The 20,532-nt window shown below is 48.4% G+C and overlaps 1 long non-coding RNA gene across 1 annotated transcript in view; it reads left to right on the forward strand.

Annotated features, from left to right (window-relative positions):
- Irx3os overlaps nucleotides 1–20,318 on the forward strand; it is a 70,387-nt gene extending 50,069 nt beyond the window's left edge. Inside the window, exon 4 of the long non-coding RNA XR_003947581.1 lies at nucleotides 19,172–20,318. This is a non-coding gene — a long non-coding RNA (iroquois homeobox 3, opposite strand). The remainder of the gene's footprint in view (nucleotides 1–19,171) is intronic.
- Nucleotides 20,319–20,532: the final 214 nt, after the last annotated feature.

Below are 20,532 nucleotides of genomic sequence, written 5' to 3' on the forward strand. Positions count from 1 at the left end.
CAGGCACCAAGAGCTAGACAGCTGGATTGTTTCCACTTTTTTGGCTTATGAACATTGTTGCTGTTAGTGTTTGTGTGTCCATTTTCCTGGGACATAGTTTCAGCTCTCTTTTGGCTTGTCTCCAGAAGAGGAATTGCTGGGACCTGTGTCCACCCTATTGAAAGTTAGAGTGACTTCTGGACGGTTACAGAGCAGCTGTGCCATTTTGCACTCTCCCTGGCAGTGTGCGAGGGAGCCATTTCTCTGTGTCCTCTCTAACATTTGTCATGACTTATCTTTGATTGTCGCCAATCTAGCCAGAGTGAAGTAGAGTGCCCGAGATACACAGAAGCAATCCTCAGGGAGTCGCTGTGTGTGTGTGTGTGTGTGTGTGTGTGTGTGTGTGTGTGTGTGTGTGTGTGTGTAGCAGCTGGGCTGTGGAATGTTCTAGGTCCTGTCCTTGGGAAGCATGGTTGTAGATCCAATAAGTATTGTTTAGAGGAGCTTTTCAGGATCCTGGGGTAAGGAACTGCTGGCCTGAAGCCCCAGTACCCAGTGTTAAGCTGACACTGTACACATTGATAACTGAGTGTTGAATGGGTGATTGATGGAATCAGTGAATGGAGGTGTCAGTCACTGAGGACTGGGGCAGCAAGGATGGATTTGGAGACAGGCTACTGCTGTGTGCCTTCCAGGAGAATGATGGTTCCCTTGGGGCCGGGTCTTTCGTTTCTTTGTGGGTCTGGAAAGATCTGAGGATTCTTTCCTTTGTGCATAGAAGCAGAGGGGAGAGTGGGAGGGCCACCCTTAGCATGGAGACTTCAGGCTAACTGGTGAGGGAAGCAACCCCACGATGGCTGACCTGCAGAGCCTCCAGCTGCACCCCATGCTGCTCACCTGTTACCCTTGACCTTCGATCTCAGAGTCTCTCCTGCTTATTCTCTCCTCTCTGCACATATCACCATGACAGTTGCTCTTTTTAATCGAAGGGGCAGCCACTGCCTGTGAGCCTTCGGGAGTAGGGGCTGGGGGGTAGGGGGGACAACTGCACTTTCTGTGCAGGGGCAGGGGAGATGCCAGGCTAGAAGTATGAGGCCTCTGGTGATGTTTTATCCTGAGACGAGGAACGTTCTGGACAGCTGGCAGAACATGCCATCTAGTAAGGACAATGCAGCTTCCAGCTCTGAGTATTTCAGGCATGTTGGCTTCTGCCCATGGCAACCGCTGGAGTTCTGATACTAGAGGTACAGAGCCCAAAATACTTTTGGTTGGCCTTCCCAGACACCTTTTTGGCTAGGAATGACCACTTGATCTAGTTCTGGCCAATGAGATGTAATGAGAGATATACTCCCTGCTCCCTCCCCCCCTTTTATTTTACCAGGATAGGTCTGGGAATACAACTGCTTTAAGCAGCAGTTACTGCAATTGCAGAACCACCCTACAACAGCAAGCAGAAGTGCACAGCTATGTCGGGCCACTGAGATAAACCTGGAAAGCCTAGACCTGACACGCTGTTGCTTGAGAAAAATATACCCAAGATCCTTTGCTTCTCAATAAGTGGGATTATTTGCAGCTGACCCTGATGAACTTTCTGATTAGTCCTCATCACTGCCCCAGGGAGCTGCTTCTATTTCTGCTCAGAAAGGTTAAGGTACTAGCTCCAAGCCACACAGCTAGAAGATGATGACTGCTCAAGAGGGAATTTAACCAAGATCCGTCCATCTCCCAACGCTTCCACCTGCTGTTCTAAACCTCTTCTACAGCTGGATAGATGGAGCTTCTGTCAGGAAGAGAAAACCTATCTGGGCCTTCCTAGTCTGAAAGCACACCTTGGCTCTCTTGGGCGGCTGAGCTGTCCAAGTTGGGTCAGTTTTGGAGTTCCCGTGGTACAGGTTCACAGCTGGTGGGCAGGAAGGGACAAAGGACAGAAAAGGCAGTGGACTTGGAATGAAAAGCCTGGTCTGTCTTGTTCTGGGCTCGTGGCAGAACCTTTGTGAGCTTTGAGTCTTCATTTTCAAAATGTTACGGAACTCAATAGACAGAAAACCTGTCCCAAGCCTTCTTGTGCCAAGAAGGGAGTGCGCTGGGTTTTAGTGATTAAAGCTGAATCACTAAGCCAAGGGTGAACCTTGCTTCTGGCAGACAACATGGGCATCCTCCTGCCTCTCATCTCACTATCTGCTTGACCTTGCTCTCCTTGTAGCTCATACTGATGTGGTGTGGTGTCCTGAAAGTAAGCCCCAGCAGTAGTAAATGCCAGGAGCTCTAAACAGCTTGTCTTGTCACATGACTGCTCCCCAAGCTGGAGGCCAAGCCAGTCTCTCTGTGTCTCCTTTCAAAGTAAGAACGGGGTGGAGTTTGCCTGGAACAGGATGGGTCCAGTTGTCAGAAGTGGGGAGTAGATACTGGGTAGAAAAAACAACAACACAAGTGGCATCCCCTCTGTCACCTCAAGGGCCACCTGCTGAGTTATGGCCTTCTGTGTGAGCGATGTGTTCTGTTAGATTGGTAGACCATTAGCTAACATGACCAGGCCTCTTCCCAAGGCTTGGCACCATCCTCTCAGAGGCCTTTGAACCTGTCCCTTACGTCAATGGCACACTGCAGGAGCAGGCCTGTCTGGACCGCGCAGCTCCTATCCATCACCGCAGCCTTTGTTCCCAACCTGAAGATTACAGTGTGGCCCGAGACGAAGCTCTAATCCCATTACTCATTCATCAGCAGGCGATGAGAACCCACCATGGATCGAACGCAGCCAGGGGAGCTGCGGAGGCCTCCTCTACCACTGTGAAGCCGGGCTTAACTCGGGCACAATAGGTGTGTAATTTAAGGTTTTGTTGAGCCGAAATCCAATCACATACTTGAATGGTGGATCACAGAGCCTTGCCGGCTAAGAGAATGAGACAATTCCACCTCCCACAAACACTGGGACGTGGTTTTGACTTAACAACACATGTGTGACCAACCTTACACTGCTGCCTTCTTGCCTTTTATTTTAATGCATTGCCATCTTCTTCCTCTCTCTCCTCCCTCCTGCATCCTCCCTGACTCACAGAGGTGGAATAGTGGAGTCCTGAGCAGAAGTACACAGGTAGCAGGAGCAGCTTCACAAACAGGGCCTCTGGGGTGCTGCCCTTGGTCCCTGTCCTGTGGACTTCCTTGGTGGCCCAAGCTGTAGTTTATTGTCAAAGCTTGTTGCTTGTTGGTATCTGCTGGGAAGACTTGGCTGTGCTCTCCGTGCCCTGGAATGTCATAGACACATTGTGGAAAGTCACCAAGATTGAGTTTGGGTGAAACAATTACAAATTGAGAGGTGGCTTCTAGGGACAGTGTTATTCTAATGACCTTGCTTCTTCAGCTCCTGGAGTGGGTTAGAATAGGAAAAAATGGCACGCAAGAGATGGCTGCCACACCCTTGAATTGATTCCCTTAGTCACTCAGTGTGTCTGTTTTCTTCCCTCCCTTCCTCCCTCCTCCCTCTTTTTCTCCCTTCCCTTCCCTTCCCTTCCCTTCCCTTCCCTTCCCTTCCCTTCCCTTCCCTTCCCTTCCCTTCCCTTCCCTTCCCTTCCCTTCCCTTCCCTTCCCTTCCCTTCCCTTCCCTTCCCTTCCCTTCCCTTCCCTTCCCTTCCCTTCCCTTCCCTTCCCTTCCCTTCCCTTCCCTTCCCTTCCCTTCCCTTCCCTTCCCTTCCCTTCCCTTCCCTTCCCTTCCCTTCCCTTCCCTTCCCTTCCCTTCCCTTCCCTTCCCTTCCCTTCCTTTCCCTTCCCTTGCCTTCCCTTCCCTTCCCTTCCCTTCTGTGGTGGGGCAAGGTTCAAAGGAGAATTTGAAAGGAGATCTCTTGTTTGTGATTCCTGTTGAGTGGATTTCTAGCCATTCCTATAATTCTAGGTTCTACTCTAAAGTGTTCGTCTTTAGGGTGCCCCTCAAGCCTTTTCATAAAACGCTTGCAGATTGGCTGCTGCACACAGCCAGGCACTTCTAGGCATCGGTGACCTGGTGACTAGAGTCATTCACAAACAGCTGGTGGGTAGTGAGGTCTGGTAGAGGAAGATGTGTTAGGTGTGGAAAGAGTGGCTCTAGAGCTAATGAGCTTGCAAGGATGTAGATAAGCACCCACCGACTCCTTCCACTGTGGTAACCATGTGCTAGGTGGTACAGAACACCCAAAATGCAATTGCATTCACAAAAATATCATGGAAGAGTGCCTAGGGAGAGTGACTAAGTAGTATTTAGGGATCCCATTGGCCCTTGGGTATAGGTATGCAAAGGGTGTTGACCTTACAAGTGGTAAGAACTATGACCAAGTATTGGACCCCGTTTTTATTAGATTTCCTTCTCTTGTAATCAGTGGCCCTAGCCTCTAAAATGAGAGTCCTGGGCTTAAGGCCTTTATAGGCAGATGGAAGTGGACATGGCCCTTGTCTCTTCTGGGATTTCAGGTCGGGGGATGGGTGTTGATTTGTGGCTCCTGTTAACTGAGCCCTCACAGAGCCCTGGAAGCTTTGCCAAGTGCTTTATATGTCATTACATCTTCTCCAAGATGCATGTTCTAAGGAAATGAGGGCTTCTTATGGTTAAGTGTCTTGTTTTAGGTCCCATAAGACAATGGCAATGCCTACAGGTCCATATGTCGACTCTTAGCACTCTGACAAGCACCTTTCACAAGAGTCGCGCTGTGCGCCCTTACTCTGGTGGCACCGAGTATCTCTTCCTATCCCACTTTCTGTAGATAGCAGTCCTCTTATTTCAAGATATTATGATTTCGTCTCTTAGCATTCTTTCAGTGAGGTCTGACTAAATGTAGACATTTGCTTATTCAGCTTAGAATCCTGACCCTGAAGATGGGTGATGTCTATCATGTCTGGAATGTTCTCCATCTTCATCACGGAATACAACTTTCCTCCTAGTTTCTCATTCGCTCTTTTTGGGACTCAGATGAGTGTCTCCCCTCTGCCTTCCTTTGGTGTTTCTACATCACTGTGCTGTGGTCTAATTCCTTCAGCCCTGTGGTCCAGGGCACCGATTTCCTCTTAGCTCTGTCTCATGCATTCACCCACCTCCTCCTCTGAGTTGAAGTCTCACACAGAGCCAGGTACAGAGACCATCACATACAGCTTGATCAATACTTCCCGACTGAATGTATGAACAAACACACCATGGCCAGTTCCCTGGGGGAAGCCCTGTTTCTCTCCTTCTCCTCAGAGGCCTCTCTTTTGCCTTCTGCCTTCTGATAAGATAGATAGATGGTCTTATCTTTTTGTTGTGGTTCATACATGGGATAACACAAGATAGCAACTGGTTTTTTGTACCTGTAGCTTCTGTATCTGTTGATCCCATGTGTTGAAAACTCATCCCGTTAAAAAATATTTGAACATTTTGTTTGCTAGTATGGGATTCCCCGCCGCCCCTTTAGCTTCAAATAAGAGGATTGCAATGGTTTCACAATCGTTACATGGTCATTGAAAGTAATCCAGAGATGATGTAAAGTACACAAGAGTATTGCGTAGCTATACATAAGTACTATACTGTTTTATTGAGAGGATATGGAACCCCCATCCTGATCCTGAAGGTGATTGGAGGATGCTCTCTTTTGTATGTGACTGCATTTACCCATTTATGAATTTTTGCAATTTACCAATATTGCATAGAGAAACTACTCCTAAAAGCTACATTTAGTTTAGTCTTCTTGCCCCCAGTTTTGTTTTGTTTTGACACAAGATCTCACTATATAGCTCTGGCTGGTCTAAAGCTATGTAGATCTGGCTGGCCTTGACTCACAGAGACTCACCTGCCTCTGCTTCTCAAAGGCTGGGATTAAATGTGAATGCTACCATGCCTGGCCAGGGCCTTTTCTTAAGAGTCTGATTTTACTTTGTACCTCAGCCCCACCTTGCAATCCTCCTGCCTCAGCCTTCTGAGCACTTTGATTATATGTGTACATCACCGCGTCCAGCCTTATTGGGTTCTTAGAACATACTAAGCACACTTGGTTTGGGCTTTTGCTCCTGTGCATTCCTGCTGGCACCACAGGTCTCTCTCAGGGTGGGCTTCTTCCTCCTGGCTATAAGTTTGTGAAGTGGGGCAGACAGAGTCATCTCTTTAGCCCTCAGGTTGCTGAGGGTGGGTCATCTTCTGGCTTTGTTCAGGGTTCCTAATCTAAATATCCACCTTGTCAATGTCTCAAGCTTTGCTTTCATCCCTCCACATATCAGAGACCTTAAAAAACAGAGACCGAGACCCACCAGGCGTTAGCAGCTGTTCCTAGGTCTGTGCCTGTGGAATACATACTCATCTCTTTCTGGTCTTGCTTTTCACTTACTTATTCTGCCAGATCCCATGAGCATTACAATTTCTTATCCAACATTTTTGTGTACGTGTGTGTGTGTGTGTGTGTGTGTGTGTGTGTGTGTGTGTGTGTTAAACAATAGGAAAATTTTTGTAGTATGTATTCCACTTTAATGCTGGCCTACGTAAGTAAGTTCTTGATTGCCACGTGTCTCATTACATTCTGCCCAACAGAACTTTGAGACCAGTAACCAGAAATACCCCCCCCCCATTTCACAGATGAGGGAACTGAGGTTCTGATTGCAGCTGGTACCTTGTACCAGATGGTACAAGCAATGGCAGAATTGAAAGCCAGGTTGTGCAATTCCGGAGCCCAGGTCTGCCACTGGTGAAATCTGTGAAGTCGGGGTGTTATGTGGTTCAGGGTCTGGCCAGTAGAACAGTTACATGATCAAGAGACCTGGTCTGTTGCTGGGGATGAGGCCTGCAGTGCGAAGTGACAGCCAAGTGGTTGGTCCTTGCAGATGGGCTGAATGCAGCCTTAGACAGTGGTGTTGGCCTCCTTTGGGAGGTAAAGATGGACCCACAGAAGAGTGGTGTTCACTGTGCGTCTTCAGCTAGTGCATGAGTTCACCATCCTAGAGGAGGGGAACGTGGGTAGACAGAACACTTTATGTCATCTGGATTTGTCCAAAGGGAAGGCCTCTGAGCGCAGGGGTGAGTCAGACTTGCAGAGACCCCAGGAACGCTGCAATGTAAGCCTTCCTCCTTGCGACTGCCTCTTTTCTCCCAGCCTCACTCTTCCATCTAGCCTTGGGGCCCCAGTGCGTGGCTTCCTTTCACCATCTGGACCAGAGATGACTCATGAGCTCCGAGCCGAGGAAGACAGAGAAGCACGGACGTGAGCCCCTGCATCTCCTCAGCCTGTGTCCCAGTGGCTGCGCAGGAGTGTATCAGGATCCCAGTTCTCAGCTGCTGCCGGCTCAACTGTCGTTGTCTGAACAGAGAGCAAAGAGGTTTAGGAGGTCAGAGGCAAGGAAGCTGATCCCTGAGCAGCATGAGCGACATGTCACATATTTAGCAGAATGAGACAGCCTTCTTGAGGGTCACACTTCTTCATGGGGCCGTGTTTGGCAACTGGAGCACAGGACAAACACTGCTCCTGATAGGGTCTCTGTAGGCAGTCCCTGATGAGCAGCTCAAGTCCTGGTTTTGCTGTTCTCCTCTTGCATGATGGTGGGCCTTCTTCATGCCTTCCTGAGGGAAAGGATGCTATTAGGAACGACTTCATACTGTTCGGTCTTGGAGGCCACATTCCTTTGGCCCTGCTAGGAGGTCACCAGCCATCTCTTCTCATTTTTCCAATCTCCAGCAGAACAAAAAAAATGGTCTAGAAAGTTAAAATCCCATGAGAGACTGACATCCAGTGAAGCCGAGGAGTGAAAATAGAGAGAGCATTACTGGACAAACTTTGTCATCTGTGGGTCCCTGATGTGTGAGATCAATAGACTAAGAAAGTCCCCATTGACACAGTCCTGGTGACCTGCCCATGAGTGTTCCTTGCAAAGAATCACCCTTGTTTTTATGACACACTTTAGCAGGCCCTTGGGCCTCCTAAGGTCACCATCCACACATGCTCACCATGGTCCATGCTCAGGGTCTGATTGTCAAGGTGTCCCCATGCTAGACAGGAGGAGAGAGGCCACCCAGGGAAGCCCATGCTTCACCTGTCTGGTTTCAGCACCCATCCTGGTGCTGGCCTTCCCTCTACACGTGGTGGCCTGTCTGGCGCTCTGATGTGTAGTCCAGTGGTTTGGGGATAAGCAGATGTTGACTTCTTGGGGATGTTTGCAGATGTTGACTTCTTGGGGAATCTCTGTTGCATTGGGACTGTGCTGACCGTTCTTCAGCCACAGAACCCGTTTGTTTGGAGACATTCCGGTGTGTGGTGAGGCTGACAGCTGTAGGGTTTTTGACCTGGGGATCTTGCTTCATGAATGGCAAGCGATGTTGAGGTTCTTTTCTCTGGGGTCTGGAGAGATGGACCAGAGGGCAAAGAGCTTGCTGTGTGAACAAGACTATTGGAATTGCTATCCAGACCACGTGACAAAAACAGCCACATGTGACAGTGGGCATGGATCTGGAATGTCAGAGCTGGAAGGCAGAGACTGTCCTAGGGATTTGATGGCCAGCCTAGCCAGTCAATGAGTTCCATTCAGGTTCAGTGACAGACTCTGTAGAAAAATGAAAACAAAAGAAAAGCAAGAAAACCAACCAACCAACCAATCAACACACACAGGTGGAGAGCTATAGAACACACTCAACATCTGCATCCACTTGCTCCTTTCCAAATTGACTTTTCCAACTAAGACAGTAGAACATCCATCCACTCGGAGCACTGTACCAGATAGCAGGCCTTGGCTGGCAAGAACTTGGGGGGGATGGGGGGGAGACTCATTGTTTCCTGTCATCATGGATGTCCAAATGGGGTTATCATTCTAAGAGCTGCCTCAGGAATTGATGCTCAGGGGGCCTTGGCTTGTGTTTGCCTTGATCTAATCTGACTGGTTGGGACTGGTCCATGGTTGGCCATCTTCTCTTCTCTGTCAGATCGGTGGCTTCACACTCCACTGCAAAACCAAGAAACAGAACTCCTCTCTGCTCCTGTGTCACAGAGGAGGGAAAGCGGCCCACCCCAGGTAGGTACCCTGGTAGTGAAGCCTTACTAGACACCAGGATTGTCTGGAAACAAGGGAAGAGATTGGTGTCTCGGGACTGGGCTGAGCACGAGGCTTCCTGGTGTAGGAATCCTCCCCTAGGTTCAGCAGCTCAAGTCCAGACCTGATCTCTCAAGGCAGTGGGTGATGGATGGGTGGGGCCTTTCATGCAACAGGATGCGGCAGGGAGGCTAACACTGTGGGGGGTGGGATTATGTCCCCTTCCTGGGTGCTGTTTCCCCCTAAGCTGGGAAAGGAGAGAGGGGAGCTGGACCCCGGAGACCGCCCCAAGCACGCAGAGCAGAAATCTGTTCCCAGCTGTGTGAGGCTGTGCCCAGAGCTGGGATTTACAGCTTCTCTCCAACTGGCCAGAGTGGGGAGAAGAAGGGCATTCCAGATGGAAGGATGTCATCCACACTGCCTTCCTGTGCTGACCTTGGGGTCAGTCTATGCAACTAAAGGACATGTGTCACCTGCCACCCCTCACCCCAGAATGTGACTCTCAGGGGACAGGTGAGGACATTACTGAGACAGCCCTCCTGAACAGGAAACCTCATTGTGGTTTAATCGAAAGGTTGACAGACATTGTCAATGTTGTTTCTGATACATTTTGAGCACTTCCACTTGCTGCTCCTGGTACTTAGTCTAAATCACTCTTGACAGCATTTTTGGGTGACTTACAAGGTATTCCCTTTGAGGAGGTGGCAGAGGGCCCTGGCTTCCCAAAAGAAAGGGATTCGGTCTCAATCCTCTCTGGGACTTCTTGGCTGGTCAGTTATGCACCTCATAGACTGCACAATTATAGTGATGGGGGGGGGAGAAATAGATCTTATGATCCCCATTTGGCAGATGAAGAAACTGGGGCTAAAGATGCCACACAACCAGGAAGGGGCGCTGTCAAAGCCCTGGGGCAGACCTGTCCGAGCTCAAAGCTGATGCAATTCACCATTGGCCACTTCATTTTATAACCTCAGAGTTTGGTAGGATGCTTGGGTGGGGGGCGGGGAAGAAGGGAAAGAGGTCTGTCCATAAAAATGCCTTTCATCAAAACCTTGTTATTAACAGACTTGTGTAAAAAGCAGATGGTTTGCTACAGTTTTAAAGTCATCAGCAGAGGAAAGAAAAAAAAAACCACAACAATTTGTAAATACTATTAGGTTCTCTGCCACTTTGCTGAATTTAGCTGGTGTTTTTGGTATTGACTTCCCCAGCTATCAGCTTAACTATATAAATCCAGTTGACGTGTCTTTATTCAGATAAAACTCTAATACTGCAAGTGTAGCAAATTAGATGCAAATGCCCCCCTTTTTTATTTTAAGTATACTTAAAGCTGCCTTTCCAATGCAAATTTTATAGAAATCTCAACCAGCTAGGACAGCCGTCTTAGCTGTCAGCAGGCAAACGCTTTCATTTTGGTCCCAGGCAAGGGAGCTGCCTGCCTTTTTCCCTTTTGCCCCTGCAGACCGAGATAATTAAAACTACAGAGAAATTGTTTTAAATATACATGATACAACACAGTTTCTCAAATTATGGGATAGTGCATAAATTCACCCATTACCATATTTGATAGCCCTCTTGCTGACCAAAGCTGGGAGGTAGGGCCAGTGGGCAATGGAGCTCTGTGACACCTTGTTTCCCTTGTCAACCATCTGGAGAATCCTGTCACTTCCACTGGTATGTCCTTAGGAGCTCTGCTGGAGGTTCAAAAAGAGGTTGTGAACACTCTCATTAAAAGGGAATTGCAGCGTGTTTTTTTTTTTCTTAAGAAATAAAAATGTTAATAGTAACTTTTCCCCCTCTTTTCCCTTAGCAGCTTTCCGTCTCTCTGGAATACATATCCATTTCGGCTTTGATTTGTTGAGCTCCCTGAATGAGTTTATCCAAACAATGTGAATTTACTCAGATCTCTCTCAAATCCCACATCTCTTGTGGTTGATAAAGCTGACTTCAGCTAAGAAGAGTGGATCAGTGCGATTTGAAATTCACATTGGGAATGATACGGGCTTTGCTGGAAATAATAAAGCCCAGTCAAACGCTGTTGGGAGGAAATGGGGGTGAGCAGGGGAAAGTTTGGTGAGGCCATCCTGGCTCCCTGCTCTTCCCAGAATCCATATGGAGAAACATGGGAAAAGGTGGCTAGGGCTTTGCAATGGCACATGCCTTCTGGATGGTGTGGGTGATGACTGGACAGAGCTCTGAGTATCTGCTTCACGCATTAGCATTAGACAACGACAACCTTGATTCACAATGCGCAGTCACGCCGCCATCTTTACCCGACAGCCATCCTTGATTCACGACGGGCAGTCCTGCTGCCATCCTTACCTACCGTGGCTCTTGACGCCAGTTGAAAAGAATCTCCCACAGCTCTTCCTGAGCACTGTGGCTACTGGACTAGGCGTTTTCTTATTTCTTCCTCCACGCCATACAAAGCAGCATAATTATTACATCTATTCCAGGGAGGTGGCATTGAAGCTAAGTTTGGATCCACAAACCTGTCACAACTCCTTTGGGGCTCACCCAGGTCCCTGAGTGTGATTCACAGGGGACACAGTGTCCTGAAACAAAGGGCAAATAGTCCAAAGATACTGCTCTGAGCTGTGTCTGACTGATACCCTGGAAGATGTGTTGGCTTGGACTGTCTTTCTGGAGAACTTGTGTACAATGTTCTTCTGGGCTAACCCGTGGGACACAATGGGTGGGAATGGGCAAGAGCGGGGACCTGAGCTCTGAGACAAACTAACTGGGTTTACACAGTGACTAGAGTGTGAGGGGACAGGGCTTCTTCCTCCTGCACTGATAAATGGGCTCTGGGTCTTAGTAGTTCTTTATTGCATGGGAGAGAGAGAAAACGAATGTGGGGGGGGGAGGGGGGCAAGGGCAATATCATCCCTGGCCTTTCTGCCCACTAGATGCCAGAGATAACCCTACTCTAAGTTGTGACAACCAAGTGCCCCCTGGCATAGCCAAGTATTTAATGGGATTCAACATGGCCATGGCAGAGGAAGACAGCAGCCCAGGGGGCCTCCTCCAGAGCCTAGAGTCCTAATTTTCTCTAAAAGGCAGGTTGCCTCATCCGTCCCCTCCTCCCATCCCCTTTGTCTCTGAAGATCCCATTTTCACACGCCCTGCTAAGCAGCCGAGCAACCTTCCTTGGAAATAGTGGGATCAGGGGAGCTTTGCCATGGAGCCCTCGGTTCTAATTACCGTAATTACTCCCTCTCGAAATCACCAGAAGGCCAGCAGGATAAGGCACTGGGCTTCTCCTCGCTGCCCGAATCTCTGGGATTCCAACTGGAACTGAAGGATGAGTTCTCTGAGCACAAGCCCCGCCTATGTGTGTGTCGAGAGCACAGTGGCTAGGGCCAGGGCCAATGGGGCCACTAACTCTTTCCAGCTCCTGTCCCCATAGTGAGGGCTCCTTGCCGGCTGAGCTTGGAGCTTGCCACTCTTCTCCCTCACCTCAGGACCACTCCTGTTCTCAGCATCTACCACCTGTGCTGCCTGGCCTGACCCCAAGGTTGGTGTTTTCTAACCTAACAGACAATAATCACCAAAGGGCTGTTTAACATCTACTTAGGCTGGAGGCGGGGGTGGGGTGGGGGTGGGGGGGGGGTGGGGATGGTGGTGGTGGTGGTGGTGGTGGTAATGGTGGTGGTGGAAGACAGGCATAAACTTCTAAAACATCATCTGTAACACAAACAAATCCTTTCCAAATAGGTTATTTTTCCTGGTTAATGACCAGTTGTCTGCCCTGGGGTCTGTCTGTTTCTATTCCAGATGGGAGCAGGGCCGACCAGCCCAATTATCTTTATTAAACACCACCCTCCCCTTCTGAAAAAAATGAAATGGCAGCCAGCTCCAAAGTGCCTTCCACTCCCTTTCTGTCACCCCTGGACCATTTCCTGCTTTTGCCTCATTATGGACAAGTGTGTCCTTTAAGACACAGACTAATGAGGCGGTTTTACGAGACTAATACATTTTAAATTTTAACACGGAGGCGAGCATCTTTAATTGTGCAATTACACATTCATTTAACACACGCTTGCCGGCCCTCTCTTCTGGCTTTAAAGGATAACAAAACCATACATGACCAAACGTGTCATTTTTTTTTCCTTAAGAGTTTCAAATCACAAAAGTGTAGGAATCTTTCTCCCTTCCTGATAGATTTCTTCAGCAAAATTATTCTTAAAGAGGATGTGACTTTTAAAGAGTGAGTGGGGAAGGATGCAAAGAAGGCTAGATGATGCTTTTATTGTGAACTTTTATTTTCAATCCTTCAGCTATGTCCACAGATAGACTTCAACTAGAAAGTGTTTCGAAATTAAAGAATTAGGGAAATAAGGAGGTAGGGAAGAGAGGAAGAGGGAGGGGGAAGAGGAGGAAGAGGAGGAAGAGGAGGAAGAGGAGGAGGAGGAGAGAGAGATGCACCCTGTCTTCAACAAAGGCGTTTTGCACCTGACAGCTCTCTATCGGTAGTAATAAATAAGGCTGAATTATTGATGATGAGAACTGCTAATATTATTATGACCTCAATTAAGTGCTTTTTCCAGACGCATTAGTAACAAAGGGTCTTCCCTTGCCCCCTTGCTGTTCCCCCCAGGCCCCACTTTACATTAAAATCTAATTGATCAAACCTAGTTGCCATTCGCACAAGAGCGATCACCATAATGGGTCATCTATCAGCGTGGTCTCCTCATCAGGCTATTAACACCTTTTGTTACTGGCCCCGGTTCTGTAGCAGCTGAGAGGATCAGAGAGGCTGCGGTCTGGAAGGACGGTGTGCGTGTGAGGTCTGACATGTGGTACTCTTTAATTACCCTCTTTAACACCCTTACAAAACACTTAGATATTCTCGCTTTGGGGGGAGCCCTCCCAAGCAGCCTGGTTACAAGATGGCGCCCTCTTTATCTGAAGAAGGGGGTGTCTCCATGGATCTTTAGCTGGCTCCTCCCTTCCACTCACCGCCTCCCTCAAAACCCTGGCATATGGCCTCTGTGCTCTGTGACTGAGGAGTTCAGACCTCAGTGGCTGGCTCAAGGGAGTGAGAAGGATGAAGCAAGGTCTTCCCCACAAGCAGGGGGTGGGGGGTAGGGGGTCAGTCCTGGCAGACAGAGCCTGCTGTGACTTCCTGATCCAGGGCCACTATGAAAGTTCAGGGTGATGACTTGTAATTTCTCCCCACAAATGTGCAAAAAGTTGTTTATAGACTGTGTATTTCTGGAGGAGAATAAAAATAAAAACACAACGACCATTAGATTTCCAAATTTGTCTTTGACCTCCAAGGGAGTTAGAATTCTCTTTTCAGGAGCCTCTTATGTGGAGGAAACTCTATGTCTCTGACCCCAGCAGGATTGCTGGTTTGGATCCCAGGACAAAAGACAAAAGCCACTAAGGTGACCTTCACTCCTGGTGCACTGTCTGGAGGAACTCTCTAGTCTCTCTCTCTCTCTCTCTCTCTCTCTCTCTCTCTCTCTCTCTCTCTCTCTCTCTCTCTCTCTCTCTCCCCACTCCTGTCTTACTGTACTGACAACCTCCTTATCCCAAAGCAACTGTAAGGTGGTCTTTCTGAGCCATCCCTTCCTCAAGCCTTCCTGGGTATTGGAACTAGGCAGAGAGTAGAAGGTGGCTATTGCCATTGTAGAGAGGACATGGACTGAATAGGTTTGGGGCAACTTCAGAAGCCTGGAGCACTCCCCCAGGTCACGTGTGTGTGTGTGTGTGTGTGTGTGTGTGTGTGTGTGTGTGTGTGTGTGTGTATGTGTGTGAGATTAAAGCCCACCATGAAAATAGTATTATTTTTTTACTTGATTATAAATTAATATACTTAGAAATCAGTCCAAACGGCATTAAAATTCTCCCAAATGTTAACATGTGTCAATTTCTTTCCTTCCTTTCTTTGCTTCTTTTCTTAGGGTGATAAGTTTTCTTTGTAGCTCAGGCTGGCCTTGAACTTACTAGATAGCTCAGGCTAGCCTTAACCTCTGCTCCTTTCTCCAGTTGTCCTTGTATGTGTGCACTCCGGTGTCCAGCTTGCTCTCCTCTCAGATCATAGCTGTTCCCCCGGGGATTTTTTTCTGGAGAGCTTTTAAAATGTTTTAGGGTGGAACTATATATTTTGTTTCTCAGTTTTACTGTCTTCTCTATAAAACATCTTCTCATGAAAGTAACTGTTAGCATGATTATTTTTAGTGACTTTAGAATGACAGATGGAAGAGTTGTGCTCTTGGGGTGCCTCACCCCTAGTTAGGCGTTTTGGTTGGTTTCCTTTTTGTCTGTGGTAACAGTGGGTGCCACATGGACTGTTTCCAGATCAGCACATTGCATCCCTCACGGTGTCTTAAGGTGGGTCGTGACCATGTATACTCTAGGTGAGAAGCCTTAAGTTCACAGTCCAGATATGTTAGAGAACTAACACTACATCTTGTCTGGAAAAACTTTGTCCAAAGCAAGGTGCTTTGGAGAAAATGGTCGCTTCTGGCCTGACCTGGGTCCAGGCATCCCCCTGTTTGAGCTTGAGGGATGGGGATGGTATTTCCTGTCCACTGGGATTAATACACAGCCCCTCGGCAAACAGCAGGTCAGCAAAGAGGCTTCAAGGAGGGCAGCTTGTGACACTGTCCCACTTCATTTCTGCCTCAGAATTCTTTAAAAGACCTAGGCAAACCTAATGCTGGCATTTAGGGTGCCGGAGCTCCCTGAGAGGATCCTCGAAGCCCTGGGTGTTTGTTTAGCTCGGCCTGGTGGCTACTCAGCCTACATTGTCTTAATTCAAGTTGTCAGTCATAGACCAACAGAAAACTAAAATCAATAAAGGTGAAAATGGGCTTTAAAGGCAACTAAAACAGCAAGGGGGGGAGGGTCCATCTTCCATCCCTTGCTGGTTACATGACTCCTGGCTATTTAGGACTGGATCTGGCAGCCATGTCTTTAAAACAGACAATGCTAAGAAAACATAAGTAGACTTCTTTTAAAGAATGCCTGGACTCAAGGCCCAGCCATCCTTTGGATGTTGACCATACCTGGGGTGAGTTTGTATTTTCTTTCTTCAGAAGATGGAATCTCTGTCTGCTGATAGCTGTGCTATGTTTTGTAAGTCTGGCTACTTCTCTGGGCCACCATCTTCTTCACTAGTGAAGTGAAGGTGGGGTGTAGTAGTTTTTAGCCTATTAGCCTATGAGAATCCGAAGCAGATAGAGTGAGGAGAGGGAGGGAATTGGAGTCAAGCTGAAAGCCTATGGTCCCACCTCTGTGTCCGTACAGCGATACCCTGGGCCCCTTTCCATGATTTCATCTGACATTGGAATTTCCCGGCAGAGACAAATGCTTGGAGGTCACTAAGTAGATGGCCTCCAAGTCTCCCCTTGTCTTGGTGAGGCTCTGGTATCTGGGGTATGGCTACCAGCCACCACAAAAGAAGCTGGCTTGGCCTAATTCCACCCTCTTCCCATGGCCATCAGAGACCTGGCAAGGGTAGGAAAGGTGCCAGGCTTAGGGGTGAGAAGTGCCAGTTCTATCATTCATGAGACACTGGAGGATGCTTCTGGGATGTGTGTGGCTCAGCACATGTAGTCTCTATCTCAAGGACCCAGGGATCAGCGGAGCCAGGGGACCCACATGGCAGTCCAGAAGACAAGGTCTTGGAAACCAAGAGACTGGGACAGCAAAAGCTCAGGATACAAACACCAGGGTTGTTTTTGTTTGTTTGTTTGTTTGTTTGTTTGTTTGTTTGTTTTTTGTTTTTGCATTTTATTTTGTTTTGTTTTGTTTTTGTGGTGGTAAAACCCACATGGCCCAGTCTGTGTGGCAAGGCTGGGCATTAGTTACATGAGACTCTATTGAAGGATCAGATAGATCATTTGGGCATTGACCTCTGTGCTGTTCGTTGTTATCCACTCTATACAAGCTAGGTGACCTGGGAAGAGGGGACCTCAGTTGAGAAAAATGCCCCCTTCAGATTGGCCTGCAGGCAAGTTTGTGGGGGGATTTTCTTGTCTGCTGATTGCTACAGAAAGTTCACTGTGGGCAGTGCCACCCTGAGCACGTGGTCCTGGGAAGTGTATGAAGAATAGTCTGAGAGTACTTTCCTTCATGATTCCTCCAGATTCTGCCTCCAGGTCCCTGCCTGGCTTCCTTTGATGCTGAGCCGCTACCTGGAAGCCCCCTTCCTTTTCAAGTTGCTTCTGGTCCTTGTTGTTTATCCCAGCAATGAAAAGCAACCTAGGACATTGTCAGAAGTGCAAAGGGTCATCCTGGATGGGCAGCGGAGGAAGGAGGAGGAGGCTTCTGCTCACCTTCTGCCCAAGCCATTGGACACGGAAGTGCTCAGGCCCCCAGGGCATTGTCTCCTTGTAAGTCTGCAAGCAAGAGACCCTTCCTACTTTGAGACTCTGGAGTATGTGGGACTTGCATGGAGTCTCACAGTGGACATATAGAAAACTTCCCTGTCCAGAAGTTGGTAGAAACACACTTGCCAGTGTTGCAGCACATGATATAAACCAACTCTCGGGAGAGTTTTCTCAGAGGCTGGCTTTGAGAGACGGCATTGTCTTTCCCTGTTGACAAGAGCCGGCATGAGCTAGCTCACTCTTGGGGAGCTATAAGCAGCCATCTTGTATTCAACTCACCTCCACATCCAACAGCTGATATCCAGAGGTGCTGGGTGCTGGGTACTAGGAGCTGGGTACTAGGTGCTGGGTGCTAGGTACTAGGAGCTGGGTACTAGGAGCTGGGTGCTAGGTACTAGATGCTGGGTACTATAGGTGCTGGCTGCTGTTGACTGCAAGGCAAATAGGCCAAGCAGTACAGGACACATCCTGGCCCTGCTCAGCCCATCTGCTATTTTGACCCAATGGTATCCCCAAATTTCTCTGTGTGTCTTACCTATTGGCTCTGTTAGGTTTACCTAAAGAGGTGCTGTCATAGCTTATAGCATTTATGGGAATCTCACTCTGCCACCCTGCCCAGAGCTTTCCCTATTCATGAAGGGGCTTGATTCTATGTTCCAATCTCACAGAGAGGTATGTTAATGCTCAAGATGGGACTCAGAATCTAGAGGCTGTGAAACTCTGCGTCTCGCCTCCTTTGAAGCCACAGAGACCATCACATTTAAAGGAAGAGAGCCGATGGGCACCTTGGATACGTTATCTTGACCACAGTTGGGGCCCCTTTCCTTGGGGCAGTGGGATTCTCTGTTTATAGGGAACCTTCATCCCAACAGACTACAATTTCAGCACTCCGGGAAGATAATAGCACCTTCTTTGCCCAATAAGGGCCAGAGGGATGGCAAGGGAGAAAAAAGGTGACTGAGACACCTACCACAGTCCTCCACAGATGGAAACATTGACTGTTCAGAGTGAGACCTCCCCCTATAGAGTCCTGTGCTCCTGTGACCCCTCCCCAGCATCTGGCCACCAAGATGGCTTCTATCACCAAGGGTGATGGAGAAACTGACTGGGGAGAGCCCCCCCACCCCCCCACCCCCTGTCCCTCTATCCCAGTCTACCCAGCACACTAGCAGTCAGGTCTGGTTCTCTTGGTGACAGTGAGAATAACCAACAACTCAGGAAGGTGCTGAGCCCATGTTGTGTAACTCTTAATTTTTGGATTGCGGGACCTTGTTTATTTTATGTGACAGTCACTTCCTTCCCCCTATTGTAACAGAATGTTCTGTGATGTATTTTATGATCTTTAATTAAGGGAACTTAATTTGGTTCCGAGGCATCCTTTGTTAGTTAGTGACACCCTAGGGTGTTTAAAAACCAGTTTTGGAATCGCTGCCATCAAAGCCTGCAGTCTAAGCCAGACTCCAGTCCTTGGGACCCATGTTGGTTTAGAGTAAGGGGGACATGGTGTCTCCTTCTTGCTTCAAGTCTCCATAGAGAAACTGGAACTTTTCCCATTTGCTTGAGAAAAAAAATTTTGGCCCATCTTCCAAGGAACATACCCTACCAGCCCCCCAAATGGACCATGAGCCAAAATTATGTTAGAGAAGGGGACGGACCATTTAGATGACAAATGGTCTTCCAGGCACTGTCAGAGAGTCCAGGCGGGGAGGACTATTAATGGTCACACGGAGGCAGCCACATCTGTGGTACCAGAGCCAGTCGGTGGGTCCCCACTGCTGTGTTTACTGCCCCTTAATGCGGTATTGTTTACTCACAATTAAACCCTTTACCATTAATTTAACTTTCAGATGCTGAAATTGGTCACACAGCCTCGAGTCCCAAGGCCCGGACAGATGTGTTCTCTACACTTGTTTAAACACGGCGCTCATTAGGAACTGAGCATGTAAAGCAAGTTGATCACACCACAAAGCAGGACGCTTTATCATGGGGGCCTCTCCGGAGGCGGCGGGAGGGGCCGTCAGCTGCCACTGTCACTCTGCTGCCCCCTCGGATCCTGAGTGACAGTCAGGCCCGCCACCTCCTCAGCCGCCTGCTCGGAAGTACACAGCTTCCCGTCAGAGCGCCGCCGAGCTGCCTGGGAGGAGGTATTAATTGTTGTCAGCGTTCATTTCACACCCCAGATAACAAACGAGAGCCACCCTGGCGGTGTGCAAGGAAGATAAACAAGTTGCCTGAGCCCCTGCAATTAAACATGCTTGCATATTTAACGGAGACGTTTCCTGGAAAAATGCAAAGTGCTCTGAGCAGACACCACACAGAGGCCCTTCCAAACAGCACAGTGTCCTGTGATGCAGTCGCTGTCTACTCTATGTGGCTCAGGAACGGGAGTCTCAGAAAATCATGTCTTCTAAATCTCCCCACTTTCTCTCTGTCTCTCCCTCCTTCTCTCCTTTTTTTCTTTCAAGACAGAATCTCTCTATGTAGCCCAGGCTGGCTTTGAACTCATGATCCCTCTGCTTCTGTCTCCCAAGTGGTGATATCATGACGATGTGTCTCCATACCTGGATCAATGTCTCTTCATCTTGACGTGAATAAACATCAGAGTTTAGTGGGATGGGGGTTTATGTGGCTTTCTACATGACTTGAGGAGATGGGGAGTTAATACTGGCAATAATTAACGAGGGTTCTCCACTAGCATGCTCAGAAGTGGCTAGCTGGGAAGCCCGGCTACAGGGACGGGCTATTGCTAGGCAGTCATGGCATCCCAAGTTGGAATGCAGACTGAGAAGGGGCCAGTGAGTTCATATCAGAGTTACTAGTGAATGTTTTCATTCATGACAGTTGAGCATACCTGAAAATTGGGCAGATTTCCATTTATTAGATGTTTCTAGACACTTCTGTCTCAGTTCCTGAAAGGACCAATTCCCACAGCCTAAACTTTTCTTTCAATTTCTCTTTCTCCTCCCTCCTTTTCTTCTTCTTTCCATCATTTCCCTTTCCTCCCCCCATTTCCTTGTCTCTTTGCCTCCTTCCCTCCCTCCTTCCTTCCTTTCCTCCCCATCTTCTCTTCTTCCACTCTCTTTATCTTCCTCTTCGATTCCTTCTTTACTAGGTACCTCTTCCTCCTCATCTCTGCTCATGCCCCACCTCCCATTTCCACCCTCTCTCCCTTCTGTTCCCCCTCTGGCCTCATAGCAAATGTGTAGTC

Source organism: Mus musculus, chromosome 8, assembly GCF_000001635.26.
Source record: "Mus musculus strain C57BL/6J chromosome 8, GRCm38.p6 C57BL/6J".
Classification (NCBI taxonomy): Eukaryota; Metazoa; Chordata; class Mammalia; order Rodentia; family Muridae; genus Mus; species Mus musculus.